The sequence below is a fragment of the Acinonyx jubatus genome, chromosome D2 (genome assembly GCF_027475565.1).
Source record: "Acinonyx jubatus isolate Ajub_Pintada_27869175 chromosome D2, VMU_Ajub_asm_v1.0, whole genome shotgun sequence".
In the NCBI taxonomy this organism is placed as follows: Eukaryota; Metazoa; Chordata; class Mammalia; order Carnivora; family Felidae; genus Acinonyx; species Acinonyx jubatus.
This window is the reverse complement of record NC_069393.1, coordinates 38,049,922-38,062,894: the sequence shown is the minus strand read 5'-3', so window position 1 is coordinate 38,062,894 and position 12,973 is coordinate 38,049,922. Positions and strand designations below refer to the sequence as shown.

The window sequence follows — 12,973 nt, the reverse complement described above, 5'->3', positions numbered from 1 at the left end:
AAAGGCCACCCTGGGTCCAGTGAGGTTGGGGGGAGGGTGTTCTCTGCTTCGAGAGCCACTGCCCTGAGCCCCTAGGACGGTTCCTGCTTAGGCTCCCTCCAGGGCACCTCCAGGAGGTGCCCGAGAAAGGTGCTCGGAAAGGCCCGAGAGCTTTCAGGGGCCTGTTGTTGGCAAGTGAAAAGCACACACACCACAGGGTTACACAAGCTGTCCCAAAGCCCTGCAGAGAAGCCACAAGCTTCTCTCAGCAAATGCTGAGGGAGTCCTGAGCTCCTGGCCAAGAGCTCTGGGAGGCCCCAGTGGGGAGCCAGTGCGGGGGGGTTGGCTCCAGGATTTCTTGGGCTCACGGGGGAGGTGGGCAACTGCATGTTCACCAGTTCGGGGCTTGTGCTGCAGGGAAAGGGCCCCCACGCAGGTGCATGGGTGGGTGGAGGTCGGGGGTAGAGTTCTGAGAGGCTTGGGCTGTGGTGGAAGGTTACGAGGCAGCGAAGCAGGAGGATGTGTCCCTAGAGAAACGGGCCTTGCACAAATGCAAGGACACCCATGACTGGGCAGCAAGGATAGCTAATGTTCACTCAGGCCTGACTGGGTCCTAGCACTGTGTTTAAAGTTGTAGCTGGAATATACTCTTTGATCCTCCTACAATCCTATGAGATGGGTACTATTCCATTTCCCAGATGAGAAAACTGAGGCTCAGAGAGGATTAGAGCATGTCCCTTCTAGTCCCAGTGTGTGGAAGGGACAGAAGAGGGGTTGGGGGAGATGCTGGTAGGCAAGGCGCAGGAGGGGGGACCTCTGAGAACTTGAGGTCTTCCAGCCCACAATAGGTAAAGCCATAGGAGGGCCAATACCCCTTGCACCTGACCACCCCCCCCCCCACCCCACGACCACCCCCATGCTGTGGAACCCTCTCTATGAATGCCTAGCCCTCACCTCCTCCACCTCTCCCCATGGAGACAACCCCCAGGAAGCCCCTGGTTCCGGCCTCCACCCCGGTTGTCCCTGCACCCACACACCATCTGTCCCCTGAATTTGTTGCTGCCTCACTCACTTCCCAAGGCTGGGCCTGAGTGCTGTTCTGCTGCCCAGAGCCCCACACCAAGTACACAAGTTCCTGGGACCTCCTCCCAGCTTCCTTTCACTGAGTGTCTTTCCTGAAGCCCTCTGAAACCCTGGAAGCCAGGCCTGGACCCACAAGCCTTACCTTCTCCAGGGCCGCTGTGACCCCAAGAGCCACATCAACATGGCATAGCTCATGGGACCCTCTGGCCAGAAAACACACCCCACACAACTTGGGGCTCACAGACCCCAGCAAACGGTCCGTGGACCTCAAAAGGGAGAGGTTTTTGCGCACGTCATCCAGAGGGCTTTAGGAGTCCAAGGCAGGGATTTACAGCGCCTTCCCCAAGAGGGAAATGAAAAGTGGGTGCGGGTGCTGGCCCATGCACACTTCCTGCGGAGCTAGGACACATGGGGACCTTCTGAAGGCTGCCAGCAGGGGACAGCGCTACAGCTTTCCATGGGGACAGACAACTGGCAGGCACACTCACACACTCCCGACCCCCCCACCCCACCGGCCTTCTTAAGATCTCCTGCTACAGTGGTCACGCAGGAGCAGGGACCAGCCAATTGCAGAGCAAGGTCTCTCTGGTGGGAGGGGGACCTCACGGTGGGAGGGGCATCTCACGGACAAGGACACTGAGGCCTGAGGAGGAGCTGGGACAAGAACCCAGCCTCTCAGACTCAGGAACTCAGGAGAAACCAAAAGCCCAGCTGGCTTAGGAGCTAAACGTACAGCGTGAGGGAATGAAGTCAACCCAACAGTAATGAAAACTGCCACTTACTGAGCGATTATTATGTGCCAGACATCGAGCTAAATGCCTTCCACCCCATCCCATCTACTCCCCACTGCAACCCTGCCAGGCAGAGGCAAGTACAGGCAGCCTTATTTGCTGACCAGGAAACAGGCTTAGAGGAGTTAAGCGACTTGCCCAAAGCCACCCAGCAAATGACAGATGTGGGTTTCATAATTACTCCCCGACACTGTCTTTGGAAGGATGCCTCATTTTAACACCCCCGGTGGGGACAGGGCAAGGGAGGTCCTTTGGGACCCCATGGTTCATAGAAAAGATGGGGGTCGGGGGGTGGGGTGGGGTGGGGAAGTCCAGGGTCCTGAGCAAGGGGAGGCAGGGTAGGAGCAGTCACTGGGGCTGCTGACAGGGAGGCAGGCCTCGGCGGGACCCCGCCTCCCCACAGCACCGTGATGGCAGAGCTACAAGGCCCTGTGAGACTCCCAGGTGCAGCTCTGTCCAACAGAGCTGTGACGATGGAAAAGTCCCACCACTACCCTGTCCGACACGGGGGCCACTAACCCCACGGGGCTACTGAGAACCCAAAATGCGTCTAGTGTGACTGAGGAACTGAAAATCCATTTCCACTTAATTTGGCTAAAATGCATCTAAATAGCCACATATAACACAGCACAGCAAGTCCAGTGGTCTTCCTACAGGTGGGTTCCCCAAAAAGGACAAGGGCTCTGGCAGGTCACGCGGTCAACTTGGGAACAGCCAGAGCTGTGCCAGGAACTCAGGCCTCTCCATCTCTTCCTGGGTGACTGCCTTTGCTGTGACCCAGTTACGCCCTGGGCTGCTCATTTAAGAGACATTTATCAAGCACCCAGCCCTGACAGAAGTCATGGATGCCCTGTCTTGCAACAACTCACAACCTAGTGGGGCGGACACTTGGGTGGGCAAGCGACCCCATAAAACGGGCTGGCATAAGGTTATGGGTCCGGGACATCCAGAGGGTGAAAAGGGCTGCCAGGGACAGGGTCCCATGTCTACAGGTAGGCTGGGGGTGGGCGACCAGGGAAGGCCTCCTGGGTGGGTGACACTTGAGCCGGGCCTAGAAGCCACGGGATGGAGAGGAGATAGAAAGAAGGCCTCCACGGGCTTCCCGCCCCCCTGCCAAGTTTTCAGAGTCCACCTTCCCACACGTAGGAGCTGAACCAGACCCTGTTATGTCTTCTGTGCACACTGTGAACCTGCCAACCTGATTACACTCTTGGGAGGTGGAGAGGGTGTCTATAAATCTCTAGCTGCCTCAGGCTCTGACCGAGGAGACCACGGACATGATATGAGATCAAATTCGGCAAGCCCAGAGGCTATCCCCTGTCACCAGTCTCCTCTAGTCCCAGGGAACTGCCCACATTGATTTAAAACCTCTGGGGCCTGGCTGTAACCCCCAGGGGACTGGAGACACAAACACATCTCCCCTTTTTCCAGGACAGAGCTGAGGGCGCTGAGGGGAGGTCTGGACAAGTTCCCCCAAGTTCCCGGAGCTCCTCAGAAGAAGAGCTGGCTGCCCTCGCCCCCCACCATGGGCAACCACAAAACAGGAACCCTGCAACAAGGAGACTTTCCATTGCGTCAGCAGAGGCAGGGATATTCCTGCAGCAGAACTGTGACCTCGCACTGAGGCCTCGCGCTGCTCCCCACTTCCCCGCGTGGATTCCTGCCTGCGGCTCAGCAGCATCCCTGCTCCTGGAAGCCCTGGGAGTCCCAGGGGCATGTGTGGATCCAAAACCTTCCCATTGCCCCCAGGATAAAATCTGTGCTCCCCACGGAGCTTCAGCAACAGCTCCACTTCCCATGCTCACCTCTGGTGCTTCCTCTGGAGGGACACCCTCCCTTCCCTGAGGGTGCCACACCCCTCCTGGTTTCCAAACCTTTGCGTGGTCATTCTACCCTCCTGCCTAAGATTCCCTGCCCTTTGTGCCCAAGACCCAAATTCTCCCATTTCCAAAATCAAGTCCTGCCTGGGGGGAGTTTCTGGCTACTCCAGCCCCAAAGTCACCATTTCCCCCTCTTCCTTCCACAGCTCTTACGGTACGAGTCACAGGCCTGTGTTCATTCAACTCTCCTTGCCTTGCTGCACCTTAATATCTCCCCCAGCACGCACGCCAGCCCCCTCTAGCACGAGCCTCCCAGAGTGGAGTTTACCTTTTAGAGATGAGACAGCGAGCACTGTTCTCGGTACAGAGATGAGAACAGAGGCTTCCAGAAGGGAAGTGACTGGCCAAAGGTCGCACCCCAATTTGGTACCAGATCACAGATATTATCATTTGAGGACTGGGCCCTGGAAGCCACGTTTCCATGAACAGTATCACAATTATCTGGAGGAACTTTATAAAACCAAAGCCAAATCACAGAGGCTGGGCCCTACCTCGGAACTACTGACTCCCAAGAGGGAGCCGTGGCCTCCAGGAACGTGGGCATCCTGGCGAAAGCCCCTGTTCATTCACCAAACGCGCACGGAGCACCCACTACTGCCGGGAGTGGGGCACTCACAAGGCCAGGCCTTACCCACAGGTGGATGGGGCCAGTAGGAGGACCTGGCAGGGGTCACGGGGGCTCAGAGAAGGCCCTAGAGCTGGCTCCAAGCGAAGGTCAGTGGCAAGGCCTGGGCTACTGAAAGGGAAGAAAAGGGCCCACTTTCTCAACTGCTTGGGGACTGCCTGGCAACCCAGCCTAATTCTCTGGGCAGTGGGGTGAGGGCCTGGCCCTGTCAGTCTGTTTTGAAGAACACACAGCACGTCAGACTCTGGGGAGCAAGAGTGCTGTGGGCGTTCCCAGGGCGGCCCACCCTGACCCCAGGGAAAGGCACAGGGGCCTTGAACACCGCCCTCCCTCATTCAAGGGGACTGGGAACCTGGGCGTGTGGCCAAAGGTCCCCTCATCTCTTAAGGCCTCCTGGATGGGCCTTGAAGACCCCCTTCCGGGTGTGTGGAGGTCCCTGGCGGAGAGCCACCCCCCTTTTCAGACCCTGTCCTTCTGTCAGCTCAGGGCCATTTAAGAGCTGGAGGCTGCCGTAAGGCTTGATGCTGGGGTGAGGTGGGGACCTCAGGACATAGGGCCTAAGCCAGCGACAAAATGACCTCATCTCAGGGCTGGAACAGAAAACTGAAGCAAGGCACAATTAAATCTTATAGAAACCTCAAGTTCAAAATGACAGACTGGGATTTGCAGTGGACCATGAGAGGAGAGGGCATTAACTCCATTCAGGCTCACCTGCCGCGTACCCTTGGGAGCAGGGAGTCCCTGCACCGGCCTGGGCAGTGGGCTGACTGTCCTTCCCTGCCTGTGGTTAGCGGCCTGGGAGCTCCCTGAGAAGCCAGCTGGGCGTGCTTGGAGGGCAGGGGCTTGTTTTTCCCTGAGCAGGCTCCCCCGTGAGGCTGCTGCCTCCCTGCCAGGCCCTGGGAGAGTTTCCTCCTGCAGCTGAGGCTTCTGGGGGGAAGTGAGGCCAAGTGCGCCAAACGAATGCCCCATGGCACGAGGGGCAGCAGGCCCTGGCAGGGTGGGAGCAAAGGGTATCTTGGGCCAGCCATATGTCCCCAGCCGATTCTTCCCCTTGGGCTGGGGTCTGCACACCTCTCTCTCTGGGGTGGTGCTAACGAACCTGGCCACGGGCCCACTGCCGGGGTCCTTCCCTGCGGAGAAGAGCCAGCCTCTCCCTGGGGACCAAAGCTGCATCGATCAAGGTAAACACCTCCCTCACCCAGAGTCTCTCTCTCCCTCTCCCAGCTCTGCCAGCACAGAACTCTCTGTTCCTGGGGACCCGAGGCTGAGCTGGCTCTCCCGCCCGATCGATGGATGACTTCACAAAGACTGACGCCTACCAGGCACCACGACGGTCCTCAGGGAGGTCTAACGCTGCTCTTGGGACCGCTGCCCACCCTTGCCCCCTGGCTGACCTCTGCTGGGTGGCAGAGCACTCGTAGGGGAGGGGCACATGCCACTGGCTGGGTGACCTTGGGCCAGACTGAACCTCAGCTTTCTCCCGCACGAAATGGGAGTACCTGGCTAGCCCATGCTCCCCTCACAGGGAAGTGGTCAGGAAATAAAGTGCTAAGAAGACAGAAGGTGGCTTTATTGAACAGACTCGCACCTGCGGGCCCTGGATCAGGCCCTCACCTCTGCTTTACGTCTCCATCCCTTTAGGCCGGTGCCGGCCAATGGCACTTTCTGCCATGGTGGAAATGTTCCACAATCTGCCCAGCCACGTGTGGCTGTTGAGCACTTGAAATGCGGCTGTTACAAAGGAGAAAGCTGAACTTTTGCTTTTAATTCACTGAAATTTATAAACAGCCCCCCCCCCCCCGCCCCCGGGGCTGGTGGCTATCAGTTCTAGATACACTCTGCCATCCTCACTCCCTGGGATGTGACCCAGAAAGAGCCACCAGGAAACTCCCAGGCAGGACTGTAGCTGAGTATCTGCGGGGGCACCTCTCTCAGTCTGACTGGCTGACACCAGAATGGGGACTCATTTGAGAGTTCCCAGGGACTGGAGCAGGGCCTCGTTGCTTCGTGTTCAGCCAACACTAACTTAAATCCAGAAGTGCTCTTTAACCGCTTTGTCCCCTCCCCACCCTAGCAGAGAAAGCAGCACCCCATTTGCTTTCTGCTCATGCACTCAGCCATCACCGAGGGTCTCCCACCTGCCGGGCGCTGTGGTGGGCGCTGGGTTACACTGTGACAAGGACCACTATGACCCCTGCCTTTAAGGGGCTCACGGTCAAGGCCTCCTTCCAGGGGGAGCTAAGACTGGCTTCCTCGGTCCCCTGCCGGGTGGTCTCAGGGTTTCACACATGTTCTCCCATCTGAAGCTGGGTCTCCTAAGTTTCTGAGTGCACAGGCTGTGGTGAGAACCGAGAGGCAAGAGAGCGAGGTGGAGGGGTTGGGAGGCTGTGCAGGGGAGAGGAGACAGCGTTGTGAAGCAAGTCAAACTCAGTGCAGGCTGCTGCTTCCGGTTCAGACCCAGATTCTCACCAAAGCATCGCTGTTTGGTGGTTTCTCACTAAGGAAGTTCAGGGTAAAAATAGCTCAGGAGGGGACTTGAATCCCGCTAGTTGGGGGGGGGGGCGGGTAGTCACTGCTCAGCTAATACACAAAAAAGGGGAACAGGCTTATGAGTAGCCACGTGGACCCCCAGGCTCACAGCCCCACCCCCTAGCCTCTGCCATGTGACAGAACCTTTTGCTCTGTAGTGGATGGGAAAGGAGCATCCTGCCCCAGAACTGGGACCCTATACACCATCAGGGACATCCTGGAATTCAGGGGGGCACCACCTTGCCCACTCTCACTCCCCAGCAGGATTTCTGGCCCAGATTGCACCCACTCTCAAGGATGGGCCATTAACTCATTGCCAGCTGCCTCTCAAAATCTTCCTGCTGGAGGAGCCACCAGCCATGCCCAGTGCCCACCTGGCAGTCTGGCCTGATGGTCAAGGGCAGGGTACCTGGACCCCCCCACCCTGAGAATGACAGTTACCTGAAGCCCATCTGAGGAGGTGCCGCCTCCCTCCACTGGTGCAAAGGGTTAGGGCAAGTAAAGTCACAGCTCTGAACTCTCCCAGTCTCCCCGGAGCTGGCTTTCTGCTGGACCCGGGAACTGGGACCTATCTAGTGGCTTGGGCACCAAGGCTAGAAAGACCCCAACAACAAAACCATGTGCTCAGGACCAGGAAACAACCAGTTAGCCTCAGCAGTCTTCTGAGAACCCCTCTCTCCAAGGCCTTAAACAAGATCCTCACAGCCTGGTGTCAGGCAGCCTCAGAAAGGCGCCTTCCTGCTGGCCAGTGCAAACCCTCTCCTCCAGCAGGCTTCCCAGCAAACACTTGTCAGAAGTCCCCGTTCCGCACCCATCAGCTCTCCGAAGGGCGCCCTGCCGCAATGGTGGCATCACCAGCGCCTGTGGGGGTCTCTGGGCTCTTTCAACATTAGGGCTGCAAAGCTGACAAAGGAGCAGCTTGAAGTTAAAGACCCTCGGCCGCTGCCTCCCCGGAAGGCTTCCTGGCCCATCCTTATTTTTGCAAAAGGAACCGATTGAGGACGGAGCCTTGTAAGATGTCTGCTAGAGAGCCAACACTTCACCTTCGAGAAGAGTACGGGGGAGCACCCTGGCCCCGGGCCCCGAGAAAAAACGAGGGCCCCTTCTGTGGGCGCACAAAACGGGCCCGGTGCACGCCTGTGCCACTCTCGCGGCCAAGCCTCGGGCTGACACCATGCAGCACACGGCGCTACCCACAATGCACCGGCCCTCCTCTGTCACACACAGGCACGCACACTCACCCCCGCGCCCGGAGGGAGCCCGGCCCGGCCCGCGGGCGCCCCGGCGCCGACCCCTCCAGCCCCGCACTCACCTAGAAGTTGCGTCGGCCGCGGTCCCACCCTGGCGCCCGCGGGCGGCTGGGGCCCGGCCGTGAGCGGCCGCGGCGAGCGTCTCCGGGCAGGGTTCAGCCGGCGCCGAACAAAGGCTGCGCGCAGGCAGCGGGCGCCGCCTGCATCCCCGCTCCGCGCCCGGGCGGCGGCGGCGGCGGCGCGGGGGCCCGGGCGGCTCCGGCGCCCGCTCGCTCCGCGCTGCCCGCTCCGAGGGCGCTCCGGCTCCCGCGCTCCCGCTCGCTGCTGCCCGCCACCGCCGCCGCCGTCCGGCTACCGCACCGCACACATCAATTATTCATCGCCCGTCTCCAGCTTCCCGGGCGAAGCCAATCACAGGCGGAGGCTCCGCTAATGGGGCCGCCGCCGCCGAGGAGGCAGCCAGCCGCGCGCCCGGGCGCAAGCGACAGCCCTCCGGGGACGGGGATGGGCCGGGGGCGCGCGGGGGGCGGGGGCGCACGGGGCGCGCCAGCGAAACTTCCCACGGCCCGCGCCCTGCGCTGCGCGCCGGGACCCCGCCGGCGCGACCACCCACCCTGCGTGCGCCCGCGTGGGGCTGGGGGCTCCGGGGAGGCCGGGCGCGCCGCGGCGGGGGGAGGGGAGGGAGGAGGAGGAGCGCGCGAGGAAGATGAAAGGCTAGCAGACCTGCCTCGGCGTCTCCAGGGAGCCCCGGCTCGCGCGCGCCCTCCCCGCCCCAAGAGCCTCGCCGTCCGCACCCCCGCCCCCCAGCCCGCCGCCCGCACTCACTCGCGCGCGCAGACCGTCGGCCCAGCCACTTTGCTGCGAGGGAGCGCGAGCGAGTATGAATCGGAGGCAGCTCACATTTCAAACTTGCACGCAGGGGTGGTGCTGGTGCACGCCGCCGCCGAGCGAACGCACGACCCGACGAGCGGCGCTCCAGCCTCCGGGCGGGGGCGGCGACCAGGGTCCCCTCCCCCCACCCCCTGCCGCCTGGGCAATTAATTGGAAGCAACACTTGTGAGAGTGGGTTTCCCGGAGCGCTGTCGCCCGAGGGGGCCGCCGAGAAGGCGCTGGCGGTGGTTGACTTGGGGGTGTCTCCCGCCCCCCACGGCCCCCCTGCGAATCCTCCCGAGTGGTCATGCTAATGAGGGTCCCGGGGGGGGGGGCTGTGGGGGCGGAGGAGGGAGCTGGCCTGGAGGCGGTCTTGGCCGGGGTGGGGGTGGGGGTGGGGGAAGGGGAGGGGCGGGGCGGGACTGGGTCAACCGGATTGCGACCTCGGTTTGAAGGATTTTCGGAACCGGTTAGGGGGCGGAGAAAGCAGGCGACCTGGCATCCAACCTGGCACAGAGGCCCCTGCTACCTTTGGGATTCCCCGAGCGCGGAGCCGGGGGCAGGGTGAGCTGGCTCACATAACGCTCGACCTCCCCGACTTAGGGGAGTTCCTGTGCCCTGGGCCAGCGGCTGTAGGGAAGCCGGGGGCGGCTGCGGTGCGCGGCTGGGCCCTGCCCCGCCCCGGGAGCTACTGCCTTCCTGACACTGCATCCTGTGGTGGCCGAGGCCTCTTCCTTCCAGCCTGTCTTTCGCAAGGGCTCCTGGCGCTGAGCTGAGCTTGCTCCCTCTCCACCCCTCCGCCCCTGAGAGACCGCTGGAAGCCCACCCCCTCTCTTGCCCGAAGGGCTCTACGCCCCTCCCTCTTCGCATTACCATCACCCCCTTGGGAGAAACGTGTTATAGCCCCCTCCCCCAGCCCTTCCCACCAGCCAGTGTATATTTCTTGGTGATCTAGCTAACTCAAACGACAAGGAAGGTAAGTGGGGTCCCACCATTCATCCTAATGGAAGGTAGCCAGAACTGTCTTGAAAATCTCCTCTATGTTGTCTGCTGTTCACTGCTCTCCGAGACGTGACTGGGAACTGACCAGGTCCACTAGCCTTTGTTGCTTCTGGAGACTTCATTCTCAGATACGCCCCTCCTTTTTCAGGCTGAGCCTCTGGCTGGCCCCTAAACCTTACTGTCTGTCCTCCTGCTCGCCCTGGAAGTGGCTGAGACAAATCACTTATCTAGAAATTATGTTCCTGCTCCTTGTTTGACATAAATCGTTAGCAGGCTCTAATCCCACCCACTGCCACTTGAAATATCACTTTCGGGGATGGCATTTGGAAATGCAGTTGTCATGGGCTTTCCCTCCGAGGAGCTGGTTAAATGGATTAATTCATACTTCATAACTTGCTGCCTTTTGGACAAGAACTGGCTTCCTGCAAAAGAGATTAATTGGCATCCCCTTCCTGCAGGGCCAACCCCAGGAGTAGCCAGGGAAAGAGGGTCTCCTCCACTCAGCACAGATTCCAGGCTCTGCTCAATCTCACCTCCTCTAAGGAGTCTTCCTTATTCTGGGTTAGAATGGTTTCTTTGGGGGACAATCATTCAGTGAGACATTCATTGGGGCCCTGCCCACGTAAGCAGCCCCATAGGGGTTTGGGATCCCAAGAGGGAAGAGCCCTGTGGCCCTATAAAGACTCTCTCCTATCTTTCTCACTTTGGCTGGCCCAGTCCCCACTGCAGATCCCCTAGAAAATGTTCTCCAAAGCCCAGTGCCCAGCCACTGACACCCAGAAACAGATGGGGCCTGACAACTTGACCTACTTTTCAGAAGAAAACATGAGATGGATAACCCCCCAAACCAGGGTTCTAACATTAATCTGGTTTTAGCATGATGTCAGATTATCCAGAATTCAAATAGCCAAGACCTCAGATAACCAGAATGCACTTCTCCTGGATCCTCCCCTTCCAGAAATTCTGTGCAATGATAGTTCACAGTACTAGTCTGATTTTTAGTGCCTTCTGAGCTACCAAAGACCTAAATGTTTGGAACTTCCAGGTTCATTCTTGAAATGCCTTGTGTGAGTTGGTACCATGGAGCCAGCCCCCAGGCGCCGAGTTCAGAAAAACCACTTCCTGTAGGTTGAGCCATAATCTGGACTGCCCTGAAGTTTACACCAGAGGGACACAGACCTGGCATCACTGCCTGGAAAACCATCAAGACACCCCACCGACCCACCTCCCCAGCCTCCCAGTCCTGCAAGGTTGGAGTGGGAGAAAAGTATTTACATGCCTATTTAAATTCCACATGCCTGGGACCAACCATTTTTTACTTTCCCCAGGTAAGACAAAAAAAAAAAAAAAAAAAAAAAAAAAAAAGTAAATACTGTTCACCAGCAGATTTACGTAATTAGAAAAACAAATTGTTTTTAAGCATCCATTCACCAGCCGGCCCGCCCACAAGTCCTCCCGGCCGCAGCTAGGGTTTTCACATGCTAATTTCAAGGCTTGCGCGGCCCTATTCAAGCCCCCCAGGGCCCACTAGGTTAGCGAGCTCTTATGAATACTACAAGCCCCAAGTCTACAGAAATACGGGTACTCGAACCAGTTCCTGCCCCAGAAGGGCTTCTCCTCACTTCTGGTTCCAACTCCATTTCTCCAACTTCCAAAGATTTGCTCGAAAGCCTGGACGGAGCCCGAAGTGGCCTGCTCCGCCCTCCGGGCGCAAGCCTCGATAAGGATCTGCAGGAAAGGGCTGCAGACAAAGCCACCCTCCACCTCTGCTGGCAGGGCAGTCTCTCGGCCAGCTCTCCGAGTGACCTCGGCGAGGGGGGCACAGCCCGGGAGGGGGGGGGGAATGACTTGGGAGGCAGAAGAAAGGAGGAAGAAAGGGAGAGCTGTGGCCCCGGCGCTCGGGCTCCTTGATGAATGCCTGCGAGGGCTCGGGAAGCCTGATGTGGGGATCAATAGCGGGTGGCTTTTCTTGCGGGTGTTTGAACTCCTCCTGCCATGGGCCCCGGCGAGGAAGAGCCGCCAATAAATCACATTGCTGCAGCCAGGAAGGCAGCAGCGGCTCGTTCCGGAGGGCGCGGGCGGGAGGATTCTTCACCCAGCCGGGGGAACCTCTCATGCGGAACCCACTTCTGCGGGTCCATGGGGGGAGGGGACCACAGTTGAGCCTGGGGGTGCAGGACAAGCCTCGTCCAGGGCTCCCCTGCTAACCTGCAGAGGGCTGGGCCTCCTGGATCCCATCCCAGCCCAGGCCAGTGAGGGGAAAAGAGCAAAGCCACCTAGGATGTAGATCACCCAGGGGTCGAAAGTGGCTCCGCCCAGGGCTTCCAGGCTCAGGGCTGGGTCGCCACCGTGCCAGGCTTTGTTTGGGAGACCTGGGGACAGACAAAAGCCAAGCTTGCTCTGACTGGGGCTGAGGAGAGGCATAACAATGAACCCAAGGGGTGGCTCTTCTGGGCCTTCAGTTCTGAAGAGCTGGGTCTTCCTCAAGCAGGGCTTATACTGATTCAGCAGGTCTCAGCAAGGATCCCAATGACTCACAAATGTCACCCAGGCAGGCTGGAGCACTCGGAAGGAGAATGAAAGAGACAGGGAGGCCCTGGGCCGATCTCCACATGAGTGTGACAGGCATGAGCATTGGTCCTGGGAGCTTCCTGGCTTATCCATTTTCATACAACTGGGTCCCTCCCAGGACCCACGAAGGAAGTGCAGGGTCCAGAGTACATTCAATAAAGGAATGCACTGGGTGCGGGGCGGGGGGAGGGGTCACTGGTCGTGGGAGTATCTGTCTCACTGCCAGCGTGGCGGGTCCAGGAAGGCTCAAGCTACTGCAGTGGGGGCAGGGGTCAACTCAGGGGCTTTGTCTCCGGAGACCTTCTCCTGGGGCTTCTCCTGCCCATCTCTGAGGGGGCCAGGACAGGAACTCCTATGGCTTTTGATAATGCTGTTCCCTCCGTCCCTTTTCCC

The 12,973-nt window shown here is 59.4% G+C and overlaps 1 protein-coding gene across 10 annotated transcripts in view; it reads right to left on the bottom strand.

Annotated features, from left to right (window-relative positions):
• ZMIZ1 (zinc finger MIZ-type containing 1) overlaps positions 1-12,973 on the bottom strand; it is a 229,593-nt gene that overhangs the window by 56,940 nt on the left and 159,680 nt on the right. Inside the window, exon 1 of one of the 10 annotated variants that reach the window (XM_053206995.1) lies at positions 8,963-9,857. The exons of 8 other annotated variants lie outside the window; for them this stretch is intronic. The gene's annotated coding sequence lies outside the window, so the exon portion shown is untranslated. Of the gene's footprint in view, positions 1-8,199; positions 8,740-8,962; positions 9,858-12,973 lie in introns of those variants that run through there. One more of the 10 variants, XM_053206996.1, reaches the window with a different exon arrangement.